This window comes from Rattus norvegicus, chromosome 9, assembly GCF_021556685.1.
Source record: "Rattus norvegicus strain SHRSP/BbbUtx chromosome 9, alternate assembly SHRSP_T2T, whole genome shotgun sequence".
In the NCBI taxonomy this organism is placed as follows: Eukaryota; Metazoa; Chordata; class Mammalia; order Rodentia; family Muridae; genus Rattus; species Rattus norvegicus.
In genome coordinates, this window is record NC_141542.1 from 41727905 (window position 1) to 41743031 (window position 15127).

Genomic DNA, 15127 nt, shown 5'->3' on the forward strand with positions numbered 1-15127 from the left:
AACCAAATTTACACAATATCTTTCTACAAATCCAGCACTACAAAGGATAATAAAGGGTAAAGCCCAACATAAGGAGGCAAGCTATACCCTAGAAGAAGCAAGAAACTAATCGTCTTGGCAACAAAACAAAGAGAAGAAAAGCACACAAACATAACCTCACATCCAAATATGAATATAACGGGAAGCAATAATCACTATTCCTTAATATCTCTCAACATCAATGGCCTCAACTCCCCAATAAAAAGACATAGATTAACAAACTGGATACGCAATGAGGACCCTGCATTCTGCTGCCTACAGGAAACACACCTCAGAGACAAAGACAGACACTACCTCAGAGTGAAAGGCTGGAAAACAACTTTCCAAGCAAATGGTCAGAAGAAGCAAGCTGGAGTAGCCATTCTAATATCAAATAAAATCAATTTTCAATTAAAAGTCATCAAAAAAAAGATAAGGAAGGACACTTCCTATTCATCAAAGGAAAAATCCACCAAGATGAACTCTCAATCCTCATCTTCGGTTGGTTTATATACAAGTGTGCAATTTCTAGGCTTGAAAGTAAAATGATGCTATCTGGTGCTGGATAGAGGAGCCTTATTTATTATTATGGCACCTTGCTATTTTTGTAACATGGTGATTTGGTTGAACACAATAAAGTACAGTAGTAACTGATCTCCCCTTCTTCCTGGATGAGTGAGCAGATGATTAAATGTTGATGTCAGCATCCTTGAGCATATTCAGATGAGCTTCTGCTTCTGTTGAAAATGATGCTGTGTTTGATTGTGGTCCGAAGCTTTGAAGCACTACTTGGCATCTCCTTCCTTGGAGGTCTCACTGTTTAAACATAACAGATTTGATAGCTTGTCGGTAAGGTGAGGTCCAGCTTGTCTCCACTAGGTCATCTTCATGTGAATCCGGTGGTTATACGGTTTTGTTTTAGGGATATTTCATTTTTTAAATAACGGTTTTAGCTGACATTCATGGAGAGAATGAATCCTTAGAACTGTGCCACTAGTGAAAGGAAATCCTGTCTAGAGTATGTTTCTTTACAAAGCTGTGTCACACCATCCTTTGGGCCCTCTGCTGGAAAAGTAGAATCAAGTCTCAAATAATGCTTTTTAAATTGTATCCTCTAGTATTATAGATGTAGGACAGTACTGTATCATACCTCTGTGGATGTAAAATAGCTTGTACCTGCTTTATGATTCGTAGTAGTGACCGTGCTTTATCAGAGCTGTTTTTAATGATGTTGCTCAGAATGTTTTCTTTCCAGATGATGATTGAGAAGCTAATTTAAAAAAAATGGTGCCAGGTACCACAAGAGTAACAGAACTGTGCTGTTTTCTGGGGTTTTGTTTTTTTTACTTTTTTTTTTTTAATGGAGTGTGCTGGATGTCTCTACAGTTTTGTTCAGATGACTGCAGAACCTGGAAAAGCTGTTGCTGCTGTTGATGCATAACACACTGCTATTATTGGTCTTTTTATATAAATATAAATATATATATACAGAAAAAAAATAAAGTCTTAAACTTGTTTGTGTGTGCATGTGTGAGTGTGTGTGTATGTCTACGTGTGTGTCTATTTGTATGTATGTGTGTGTGTTTGTGTGTGTATGTGTGAGTGTGTGTATGTCTACGTGTGTGTCTATTTGTATGTATGTGTGTGTGTCTGTGTGTGAGAGTGTGTGTTTGTGTGTATGTGTGCATTGTGATAGTTGTTTGTGTATGTATCTGTTCCTGTATGTGTGTCTCTGTGTGTGCATGTGTGAGTGTGTATGTGTGTGTGTATGTGTGTGTGTGCATACATTGTTATGCATGTGGAAGTCGGACGAGGATATCTGTTGCTTTCTGCCTTATTACCACAGACAGGATCTGCCACTGAACTGGAAGGATGTTCACCATTTTGGTTAGCCTGGTCAGTGAGCTCTGGGACCCCCCTGTCTTTGCCCTGGAGTAAGGGGAGGGTTATAGGCATGCACGGCCATGGCTCTTTACACGGATGTTAGAGATTTAAAGTCAGTTTTATGTTTGAAATGGAGTACCCAATGTGTTTAATCTTTCGTTCCTAAACTCTTAAATTATGCTGGTGGACAATCTGGATTTGACTTGATACTGTTGGCTCACTCAGTATAAATTGCTACAAATCAGCTATATTTTCTACAAGCAACAAATTTTTTTATGGAACTATTTCCATGATGACAGTTAAGGATAACATCTAACGTGCATTGAATAGCTCCCTATGGCAGGCACACACTAAGCAATCGACGAATTGTCTACATCACTTGACACCACCATCGGAGAGAGTGTTGTCACTGAGAGATGTAATTTGGCCTTGAGGTTAGGTGACTTGACTGCATAGCTGTCAATCTATGGAGCTGGGGTATGCTACCAATGCTCTAGGATTTATATGGCAAATAACGTAACACGTTGAGTCTCTCCATCAAACTCCACAACAGTAAAGGCGAGAATCAGAGAATAAATAGTGCAGTTAGCTAGGACTTAAATTTGCTGTCAAATATGGAAACTACTAGCCACACCTAGAGTGCTAATTAATACTTTTTAAAAAAGTACAGCCACCGTTCACTAGCTCCATTCAAGGGCTCAATGGTCACTTGTGGCTGGCCAGTACCATATTGGACAGCACAGATTACAGGACATTTCCTTCACCATAGAACACTATATTGAGCAAGGCTTCTCTCCATTTAATTTTTACCTTGTTTCTGACAGAATTTCAGTGAAATATATGGACTCCCGGGAGGGACTTGAGAGACACCTATTACACCTTTAACAAAGCGTCATTTGAGATGGACCTATTTTCCTGATAACTCACTTCATTGTTTTTCAAAAATTTTTTTGTTATAAATTCTCAGAAGAAGAGGAGTCCCAATAGCGTCCTCAAATTGTCAGGGGGTCCTCCTTACTTGGGACATGTGAGTCACTCTGTATGCATTCTGTAACTGTTAATATCTCCACACTTAGGAATATTAGGTGCTTAAAATACTTTCAGAGACAAGAGGTGTGAGAATATTTAAATGTGCTCCAAAATTTAGAATTCTTCCACTAAATAGATTTCAGGTTTCTCTGCTAAGGAGATGTAATGCTGTTTAAATGATCTGTTTTCCTTCCTGTTGAATTCCCATTTGTGTCCAGTCATTTGAGAAATCCCCTTGTCTTTTGGAGACGATGCATACCACTCTATTTTAGTGCTGTTTCATGAATAAAATGAAGAAGAAGCAGTGGGCTTCCCTTGAATGTCATTTTACTCTCCCATGTTTATCAGTAGGGATAATCATGTCTCACTTTTTGACTTTAAAATTGTTGAATGAAAGGAGAAAATGCAGCTTATCGTCTGGGTGCTGACATTCTGGGTAGCCACTGGATTTATTCTAATTTGTAAAGGTGTGTGTGGAATGATAATTTCAGAGCTGATGGGATGTATTCCAGATGGAAACCTGTTTCTATGGTAACAGTAGGTACAGCATTAACTAAAATTGCATAGGAACAAGATGATTTCCCTTCTCTGGAAAACTCACATTAAAAAAAAAGTATAAAGGGGCCAAACTCAATTCCGGTTCTTTGTAAACAATTATCTATGAGCGTTGCGTTAAATATCCTTAGAAACAAGCAGTTTTGTAACCAACATGTGCTCTCTCAGGGCCACCTTATTAGGTCAATGTCAGAGAAGCTAAACACCATGACCACAAGCAACTTGGAGAGAAAAGGATTTACTTCGGCTTATAGCTTATAGCCTCCATTACTGAGGTGAAGCTGGGGCAGGAACTCACGGTAGGAACCTGGAGGCAGGAACTGAAGCAGAGGGCATGGGCGAATGCTACTTAGTGGCTTGATGCTCACGGTTCTTTTTAAACTTGTTTACTTGACATGCTGCTCACTGCCCCTATCCCCATAATCCACAATCCTTCCTCCCTCCCCTTTCCCTTTCTCCTCTGAGTGGGTGGGAGCCCCCTTGGGTAACAACCCTCGCCCCCTGATCAAGTCTCTGCAAGGCTAGATGTTTTCTCTCCCACTGAGGCCAGACAAGGCATATGCTACGTGTGTGTGGAGAGGCCTAAGCCCAGCCCACGTATGTGGTCTTTGGTTGGTGGCTCAGTCTCTGAGAGCCCCAAGGGTCCAGTTTAGTGAACACTGTTCGTCTTCCTGTGGAGTGCCTGTCCCCTTCATGGTCCATCATCCTTCCTCACTCTTCCACAAGAGTCCCCAAGCTCCATCCACTGTTTGGCTGTGGGTATCTGTATTTGTTTGAGTCAGCTGTTGGGTGGAGCCTCTCAGAGGACAATGTGCTCTTGTCTGTATGGGTCAGCTGCCCAGGGGTAGCACCTCGAACAGTGAAGTGTGCCTTCCCACATCCATAATCAATTAATCAAAAAACAAAACAAAGCAAAACAAAGCAATCCCTATAAGCTTGCCCGCTGGCCAATCAGGTGGGACATTTTCTTAGTTGAGGTTTCCTCTCCTCCAATGACTCTAGCTGGTGTCAAGTTGACCTACAACCGACCAGCTCAGCAGGTCAAGGAGGTTCTAAGTGACAGGTTGTCTGTGAGAGTATCTCACTAGAAGGTAGAAGACACGTGACACGGGGTTGCGGGTGGCAAACTTGGGGCTTGAGAGTGAGCACTTCTGAAGTTGAAGCAAAAGTAAGGGCGAAGGGAAGGATGAAACAGAAAATGGAAAAACCGGAGGAGAGCATGAGGAGAAAACAGGAAGTTTGAGATGACGAATGGAGAATATAGAGATTCAGAGAGAGCTGTGATGCCTTAGGCAACCTGGAAATATTTTAAAGGAACGGTCATGAGCTATAGATTACGTCTGAGAATGGAGGTTCGCTGCACGGCCAGTACCGGAAGCTAATCCCCCGTGGGTATTTTAAGCTCGCGCTTGTCTTATGAGCATAGGTACAAACGGCCTTCATTACAGGTTATCTTTTCAAAGCTGTCTCTGTGGCAAACAGCCTTGGAAGTACAGATAGATCTTTAAATAGAGTACATTAAAACCCGATGACTCTACAGCATGATAGACAGAACCGCTTCCAGAGGATGCTCTGACGGGTTTTCGGCCTGCTGATAAACATTTGGGCTTCTGAAGCTGTCCCTCGGCAAGCCCCAGCACCTGTGCAGCCGTCCATTGACTCTCTACACATCCCACTGTGGTGATGGAGGTCCAGAGTATTGGTGCTTGTACTCGGGCTGTAGTTAACGCTATGAATTATAAACTGCCCTTTATGTCTGACTCACGGACCTTGTGTCGTTTGCCAGCATCTGTGGGTATGCGGCATCCTTGTAGGAAACTGGCTCCTTTACAGTTCTCAACAGTTACTCTGGCTTGGAAACCATTTTCTGATGATCCGCTAATCTTCTGGAGATAAAGAAGATACTATGAGTCAATTAAGAAAAAAACAAAACTTTAATTATAAGGTCAAAACTGTCGAAGAATACAAGAGAAAAGAAACCTTACTCTAATATTAGTCCTGTTTCGTCCTCTTGCAGAGAAACAAAATACATCTGATTTCGACTAGCAGATAAAAAATTGCAACTTGTTTTCCATTGGTTAAAAACTTTACAGCATTTGATCTAAGGTTCCTCCAGCTTCTTCCCCTCTTCCCCAATTCCAGTCCATGACAAATTGGAAGAAGAAGAAGAAGAAGAAGAAGAAGAAGAAGAAGAAGAAGAAGAAGAGGAGGAGGAGGAGGAGGAGGAGGAGGAGGAGGAGGAGGAGGAGGAGGAGGAGGAGGAGGAGGAGGAGGAGGAGAGGCAGGAGGAGGAGGAGGGAGGCAGGAGGGAGGGCAGGGGAGGGGAGGAGGGGAGGAGGAAGACGATCATAGTTGTCGTCGTCGTCGTCATCATCATCATCATCATCATCACCATCAGTGGCAGCGGCAGCAGCATGACCACCATCACCGCTACTATCAAAAGCAACAACAAAAACCTAAATGCTCATAAAATTTTCAGCAAAGTGCAAACTTAGAGAGCAACCTCCCCATTAAACAGTTGTAGTTACTTCCACTCTCTTTTCTTGTAAGTTCCACTGGAACAATGTGACACACACACACACACACACACACACACACACACACACGCACTAGGGTTTTAATTTGCAATTTTATTCACACTCCAGAAATATGGGAGTTCTAATGCATGGGCAATTAACTTGTCAATTTGTGCCCAATCTTGTCTTGCTAATGTGCAATGATTGGTGTGAAAAAGAAAAGAGCCTAGGTAAATCGGAAATGTGACCTGTAATTTATAATTATACAAGTGCATTGGCTTGCATTGAAATTGTAGTTTGGAATCTTCTCTAGCTTTTAACCCTTTGAACTAGGTTTTTTGGGTAAAAGCTGTCATTTATTTTGCGATTTCATTCTGGAGGTTTTATGCAGCTTAATTTATATAATAATCTGAATGCCCATCTGTTCTTTATGAGTTCTGGAAATAAAGTTCAGATTGTACATGATTCTTTTTTTTTTCCATAGAGGATGAAGCAGAGGACAGTTAAAGGCGGGACACAGCTGCATATTTAGGAGTCAAATAAAAACAACACAATCACTAACAATTTTCAAGAGTTTACAGGTATGGCAATTACAAAAATCAGTTTGCTTTTTTTTTTTTTGAGATGAATTTTCTTTCAGTTTTTTTCCCTCTGAAAGTGCAGATGAAGCAGTTATATGAGTATCACGAGACTCTAAGATTGTGTTAATTCAAAAAGCACCCGATTTAAAATGATAGAAACTAAATATAAATTATCTTTGATTATTTCATGTTTGACATCAGCTGACTGAGTCAATGCTCCCAGCTTCAACTGTTCTTGGCCACAAATGCGTTATGAGAGTTCATTTAATTTACAAAGTTCATGGGACTCATCTTTGCCACTAGGACAGACCACACATTTTTGAGACTCTTTCCAAGGTGGTCAAATTCTCTTCATCATATATATCATGGCTGGGTGAAATCAGCTGAGGAAACCACACCTGGTCCGTTCTTGGTTTACTATTTCAATAGTCCCTTATCTTTAGACTAAGATACAATGTGTCTATAACTATAGACCTTAGAGAAACACAAATTTCTAAAATGTGCTGTGGGTTCTATCCAAGAGCAATATTTTACAGATAAAAACACAGGGGTTCTTTGCATAGGCTTGGCAATCCTGGACCAGACTGGCCTTGAACTCCCAGAGATCTACCTGCCTCTGCCTCCAGGGAGCTAGGAACATGCACCACTACCATTCTGCTAAAAATTATTTCTTAAGGACTTTTTTTTTTTTTGCAGAAAATTTCCAGAGTTTAATGGTAAAGCCAATATTAGGTTTTGGGTATAATTAAGATGTAGCTATGTTAGAACTGGTGGGTGAGTCTGTCACTGGGGAGTCTGATAGATAACCACTTCTGAGAATGCTTAACATTTACAAAAACCTGTTGATTGGACAGTCTCAAGATGGAGTGACAACTATGTGTTAAAAAAAAGTGTAATCTAAGGTCTGCCCACAGCATCTGCTACTCTGCTGTGTATCTGAGATGTGCCGGGAGAGCCTGCCCTTAGCTGCCATGTGTTGTCACGTTTCACTTCCCATTCATGCTCGCAGAGTGGGTTCCCCTTCACAGTGTACTCGAGGGCAATGCGCTTTGGAGTCATAAAACATAGTGCTTAACAGGCCTGGTGTGTAGCAATACATTGGTAGCATTTAGGAACCTCTTTGAAATTACGTGACTCCAGAAATACATGCTGATTTAAATGTATGCAGGAGCAAATCAGCGGTAGTTGGGGCTTAAAGTATACACCAATAGTTTAATCACACTTCTCAGTAAGTTCTTGCATGGTAACTGTATGATCCGATTTTTTTTGTTAATGCATATAAGACAAATAAAACCCCAAATATTTACATTAGGCACTATAACTCACTCTGACTAGAAATATGCATATAAATAGAAGACCGATTTTTAAGTTTAAAGTGCAATTTTACTCGAATACTTAAAAGTTATCATAAAGAATTTGATATTCAGCAGTTTCCATCAATCAGTTTCTAGGTATCTTATTTATGCTTTATAGTTAATTAAATTATTGAGATGTTTTATTTGAGTCTCTCCCTCTCTACCTCTCTCTCATTAGTTCGTATAATTTCCTTCATGTAGGTTGTAGTTAACGGACTTTAGAATGGAGACCATGAAGCAGATCGAGCACCCGCTTTGATGTCCGGTAGAACTGAAGTTGTACCTCAGCTTGAGTCCCTATCACCAGTGCAGATGGTCGTAAGGAAGTCGGTCTGTAGGAGACTGGAGTTCCCTACTAGAATACTGGATCAAGAGCAGTTACTTCACATCATTGGTCATGACGAATCAGAAGCATGGGGCGACCACTCGCAAAATGTCTGGTGGTGTCTATTGCTCCTCCTTGGCATAAATTATTTATCAAGTAAAAATCCAGTTGTTGGAAACAAATTCCAAACTCTAACTCTTCTTATCAAACCTTTCTTGATCGCTTTAGACCTTACCAATGTCGCAGCCCCTTAATACAACTAATTCATTATGTTGCGATGGACCCCTCAACCATAAAATTATTTTTTCTGGCTACTTCATAACCGTATTTTGTTACTGTTATGAATCACAACGTAAACATCTGTGTTTATGATGGATGGTCTTAGGCAACCCCTATGAAAGGGCTATTTAAGCCCCGTAGACTCGCGACCCACAAGTTGAGAACCACTGATTTAACCCAAGTCTTCCTGTGTATGTTTCTGTCAATTTGGCTAATTCCCAGTATGCACTTTCTCTCAGAGGTTATATTTATCTGTACATGCTGTCACTGCTGTGTGTCTGTCTGCCCTGAACAGTATCCTCCAGGAGCCAATTTCACAGAAATTTCTCAAACTGACTCTGAGCCCTGGGGATATTTTAAAGTTGGTTACTATTTGCTGTCTTGAATTTCAACTATCAGCGCATAGATCAACACATTGGGTGCTCGTCTAATATTGTAAGAGTCTTGACATTTGAAGAACTGCTTTTGTCAGATTTGGTTGCTATGGAGTGTTCAAATCTGTGTTCTGCATAGAAAAGTAATAGCTCTTTACTAAACACCGCTGAGGCAATATTTATCTTTGCAGAGTAGAGCGCGTTATGCCCTGGAAAGCTCACTTATGAGGAATAATTCATTGAGCCTCATAATGAACCTTTATGGAAAGTCCCCATATCGAAGGAAAAAAAAGTTGTAGTCAGGTTATAACATCACCGAAGGGAAGCACACAGATAGAATAAGAACTCACTCCAAGTCTGTGATGGGTTGACCTAATGCTGCTTGTATTCTAATGCTAATTTGGGGCCCCCCAAGGCTGTTTGCCCTGAAGATGAATCCACACAGAAAACATTGAGGGAGCCTACCCTCAGTTGATTGTGATTGGTGAATAAAGATGTCAACAGCCAATAGTTGGGAAATAGGTGGGTGGAGTTGAGTTTTGGTGGGCTTAGAGGAAGGTCAGAGGGGAGAAAATGGAAGAACAACAAGCAGGAAGGAGAGAGAGAGAGAGAGAGAGAGAGAGAGAGAGAGAGAGAGAGAGAGAGAGAGAGAGAGAGAGAGAGACAGGCCATGGGGTAGGAGTAAAGAAAATGTGGCCATGTGGGTTGGCCAATTGGAGCCAAGAGCAACCCAGATGAAACACAGTATGTAGTAAGTAAGAATTTGGTGTTATTGATAGGAAAATGGATTCTAACAGCATGGAGGGTACACAGCTACCCAGATACTGTGCTAGATAAGGCACACTATATTTAAAATATGAAAGCTGTGTGTGCCTTTCATCCAAGATTGAAAATATTCTAAGGCAGGAAAAAAATCCCACACCAAGATTTTTTAATAGACTTTTTTTTTGTTAAGAATATAACAGAACTGAGTTCTTTTGAACATCTTTGTTTTTCTTTGTGATTTAAATAAAATGCTACTTTAATCCCATCATGCAGGTAGAATGACTAACACAAACTCCTAACATTAAGGTCCCAAGTAATGGGTGATTCTTCTTTTTTTAAACATTTTTTCTTTTATTGGATTTTTTTATTTAAATTTCAAATGTTATTCCCTTTCCTGGTTTCTCTTCTAGAATCCTACTATCTCCCCCTGCTTCTATGAGGATGCTCCCCCACCCACCTACCCACTCCCTCTCACCTCCGGACCCTGACATTCCCCTACAATAGGGCATGGAGCCTTGGCAGGACCAAGGGTCTCTCTTCCCACTGATGCCCAACAAGGCCATCCTCTGCTACATATGCAGCTGGAGCCATTAGGTCTATCCCTGTTTACTCTTGGGATGGTGGTTTAGTCCCTGGGTTCTCTGGAAGGTCTCGTTGGTTGATATTGTTCTTCTTCTTATGGGGTTGCAAACTCCATCAGCTCCTGAGTCCTTTCTCTCACTCCTCCACTGGGGACCCTGTTCTCAGTTCAGTGGTTGGCAACTAGCATCCACCTCTGTATTTGTCATGCTCTGGCAGAGCCTCTCAGGAGACAGCTATATCAGGCTCCTGTCATCATGCACTTCTTGGCACCCACAATATTGTCTGGGTTTGGTCTCTGTATATGGGCTGGATCCCCAGGTGGGGCAGTCTCTGGATGGCCTTTCCTTCAGTGTCTGATCCATATTTCCTCCTGTGAGTATTTTCATACCCCCTTCTAAGAAGGACTGAAGCATCCACACTTTGGTCTTCCCTCTTCTTGAGATTCATGTGGTCTGTGAGCTTATCGGTTTGGGCTAATATCCACTTATCGGTTTGCATCAAGACTTTTCAAATATCCTTACAACACAAATTCTCTAAGTTCAGATGCTCCTGAATGTTCTTTTATACTCTCCTGTCTCTGAGAGAAAAGGTAGCGTCATTTCATCTCTGTGAGCACACAGAACAGAGAACATATGACTGGAGGTGCTGGGTCACCATTATGTGCCATAATTCTCTTGGAATTTATTTAAAGCCTTCTCATGAGATAAGGTGGGGCTTCAAATGGGAAGGAGTAGGCTTGTAGTCTGATAGGAAGAGGGGAGGTTTTGGAAGACAGCATATAAAGAGATCTTGTATTAAGTTTAATTTTACTGTTTTTCATTTGACAAAACTAGTAGTGCCTAGAGTCATCCGTAAAGTGCTTAATTTTAAGGCAAAACAGTGAACTGCTACTGCCCAGTTTCTAGTTGATTTTACATTTAGTGTAACTCTGGACACAGAGTAATTAAAATGAATATTGTAGGTACTGTATGCTACACTGTAAATTCCTGAGGCTCTTAAAACAGGTTTTCTTTGAAAACACCCTTTTAACGATGATCTACAATGTAACAAAGGCCAACCAATTTTTCTCTTAAAACAACTCCCAGCAACATACCTAGGACCTGTCATTTAACTCCTGGATATAATATGACAGTTATTCTTCTCATCTTCTGTGCTTTTTGGGCATATTTATGGACAAATTTATTATGGTGCAAATCTGTAGCCAAGAGCTGTTCCCTAATACTGTACCAAGAGACAGATATTTCCTCTTTCCTCTGTAATTCTTGCAGTGCTGTCTCACATGTTAAACAACGTCTGTCACATAACAAAGCAGAAGGGAACATCTTCAGTGAGAAAACCTCGTGTGGCTGCAATTTTTCTCCATGTGCTTTTAAACCAATCCTATGTAGCAGGTTATGCTTAGCAAGGCCAGTAATTCTGGTTACTTATCCTTTAGTTGCTTCTTTGACACATTGTTCTACTAGACCGCAGAAGTTTTGGGATGTATACAGTGGGTGTGCTGATTTCCTTTTGAGGGCATAGGTCTTCTCCCTGGGTTTCTCCTTGTTTCCCTTTTGAGCTCCACAAGAGAGCTCATCTCAGTGGACAGGGTGACTTCTATTTTAGATCGTTCCCTTGCACCCCTGCACATCTCCTATCCCATGCTTTCATTCTTGCAACCTGAAGTTATCAAGTCTGTATAGAGAATTCTCTTGGATCTTTTGTTTCTTCTGATGCTAACACACACACACACACACACACACACACACACACACACACACACACACACACACACACACACGCGCGCGCGCACGCTCATGCACACTAAATAAAGAGATACAAAAACCTGATCACATCTTACAAACAAATCCTCTGATGCTAACCCTTGAATATCATATAAGGTTATTGGGAATCTTTTAAAAAATTCCATTTTGTTTGAATATTCACAATTGTTTTGGGTTGAGTTGTCAACATGATGGTCATGTGGTGGGAGGCATTATGAAATACAGAAATATGTGAAAATCTTTAGAGTATTTTACTCCAAAGAGTTTCTGTACTTACTTTTTATAAACAGCATACCACCTAATACAAACTAAAAGTTCCTTCCTGCTTCTTATTACTTGGTACTAAACTACCCTTTAGATTTTTCTATTTTTTACTTCCAATTTATATGCCAGGTTTACATTATTTATCCTAAAGTCCAGAAATGTCACACATAACAAAGCATTTTCACTGATGTTCTTAATGAACAGCTTAAAAGAATTATAGAAAATTTCTCTAAAATGTGTCTTCTTAAAGTAATCTGTATTTCTATTTACCCTCGAGTTTATTCTTAAGGACACAAAAGATTTCCAATCTTCCTGCTCTGTTGACTCCTCTTAGTTCCCAACTTTAAGAGGGGTTAGAAGTGTATGAATGGGAGAGAAAGACTGATAATCTAGGCAATGGAAAATCATTTATCTTATTCTCAGGAAGACATCTTCTTCTCTCTCCTTGGCATTGACATGAGAACATTAGGTATTCTGTATGTTCTATCCTTACAGAACTTCCAAGCTAATACTACTTTGTAGACAATAATGATGCCCTTCCCAAACTATGTCAGTAGTTAATGTCTTTTTATTCAAAATTTTCATGGTAGCAAATGGTTTGAATGTCAATAACAAGATATTAACACCTAACATGATATAACTCTTTTTCTATGGTAAATGCATAAACAAAAACTTAGCTGAGTGAGATCTTTCCCCAAGGTTACCATTTCCTTAATCTCTTTATCTCCTCGAATTTAGGATTTAGATCCATTGTACTTTCTGGTGCCCTTTTATTACTTGAACCATATATTTCGCATTTTTCCTTTCTACACTTGCTGTGCTTGATCAAAATACTCTTCATGAGAGAAAGCCAGAGGACAAAGTCTATGCTGGGCTTTCCTGCGACTTTCTTTGTCAATGAAGTTAATAGAAATCTCTTTACCTTAGCCTCAGGCAGACTCTACAGACAAGAGCAAAAGAGCAGCCACATTCTTCACCAAAACATCATAAGAAAAATCTGCATGCAACATGTTAAAATTCATCTTCTCTGAAACCTCTAGAGCCAGGTTTTCACAATTCAAATCACCCTATGCAACAAAGTTGTCCATATTCCTACTAGGATAGCCCATTAAACCCTACTTAAAGCATTCCACTGCTTTCCAAATCCAAATTTTACCCAACAAAAGCATGATCAGACCTATTGCACTAATACCACAGTCCCTGGTTCCAACATCTGTCTTAGTTAGGGTTTCCATTGCTATAAAGAGATACCATAACCAAGGCAACTCTTATAAAAGACAACAGAGGTTCAGTCCATAATTATCAAGGTGGGAACACGACAGCATCCAGGCAGGCATGGTGCGGGAAGAGCTGAGAGTTCTACGTCTTGATATGAAGGCCTCTAGAGGAAGACTGACTCTTCCACACTGGGTGAAATTTCAAAGCTCACCCCCACAGTGATGTACTTCCTCCAACAAGGTCACACCTATTCCAACAAGGCCACACCTCCTAATAGTGCTGCTTCCCATGGGTCAAGCGTATTCAAACCACCACAGTAGCCTAATAATAGAAAAATCATAAATGTTGTCAGTTCTGTTATTTATTTACTAAAGACAGTCTAATAACACTCACTGAATCCATATATAAAGAATGACACACAAATAATGTTTCCAAAAGGTAAGTCACACCTTACCCCAAATTATGTGCTGCTCATATATCTTCATACCTCTAAGTTTTTCTCAGTTATTTCAACCCTCTGCCCCCCTTTGTCATGTAGGATATGACTCATTTCTCAGCTAAGGTGTCAAAACTTCTAATAGATGCTTTTGAATCCCTCTGGACAGTACCAGCCACATCTACCTTTCTGTAGCTAGGCTATTTTGCTAATGTGAGACTCTGCTCCTTTCTTTGGGGTCCTTTAAAGTGAGTCAAAATATGCCCCAGGTTTGGGATTTACATATCCATTCATCCTCGAGGACAGAGAAGGCATGGTATGCCCTGAATGTGATGCTGGTTGGAGTTTTGATAACTTAGGAAAATGATGACAGTTGGCTGCAGCCTTTAGTGAATGAGGTAAGCATGAGATCAGAGATGATCAAGACCTCTAGCTTGTGGTTCTTTAAAATCCAACACAAGGTGTGATGTGGACAGAGTCACAGAGCAATATAAGATAAAATGCCAAAATTATGCAAATATATGTCTTTGCAGAACTTCATATAATGTGCGCATGCTCACTTAACCACAACTTCTCCAAGATCCATCCTCATTTCCCTAGTCACCCAACTTTGTGTTCACAAACCAAACCAAATCAAACCAAACCATCCACCAAGTCTGATTTGTACCATTCAAATATTCTGGGATATCCATGTGGCCTCTTTCCATTGAAACATGCTCAATTTACCAGGGGCTGCACTTACATTAACATTTAACCAACACTCCCGATAAACGGGGTCAAAGATAGAGAATGTAGAGTAGGAGCCCTGAAACAGGACCAGTTCCAATCCGTCTGATCTCTTGCATGGGACGTGTTTATGACTCCTGTTGGTTGGTTTGTCAATGCACTGCTATGCTAAACCCTTGAGCAGACCTCCATCAGAGTACGGATTTGGTAACCAGTAAAACGCACACATTATTATTATTATTATTATTATTATTATTATTATTATTATTATTAGTAGTAGTAGTAGTAGTAGTAGTAGTATTTACAACATTTGAAATAGTTTAAGAGTCAATGCGGGGAGGAGAATAAGAGCCAACAATTGGGTGCAGAATGGAACGGAGAGCTTTTCACCATTGTGCGCATGTGCAGAATCCTAGGTAGGCAAACTTTCTCTGTCTGAGAAACCTGAGGTTAGTAC

The 15127-nt window shown here is 40.4% G+C and overlaps 1 long non-coding RNA gene across 6 annotated transcripts in view; it reads left to right on the forward strand.

Moving 5' to 3' along the window:
• Positions 1-8582, forward strand: part of LOC102553447 (uncharacterized) — a 53371-nt gene extending 44789 nt beyond the window's left edge. For 4 of the 6 annotated variants that reach the window (XR_015629065.1, XR_015629066.1, XR_015629067.1 and 1 more), the window contains 2 exons: positions 6487-6583; positions 8140-8582. This is a non-coding gene — a long non-coding RNA (uncharacterized LOC102553447). Of the gene's footprint in view, positions 1-4835; positions 4913-5641; positions 6032-6486; positions 6584-8139 lie in introns of those variants that run through there. The other 2 variants (XR_015629070.1, XR_015629068.1) reach the window with 2 other exon arrangements.
• The last annotated feature ends 6545 nt before the right edge of the window (positions 8583-15127 follow it).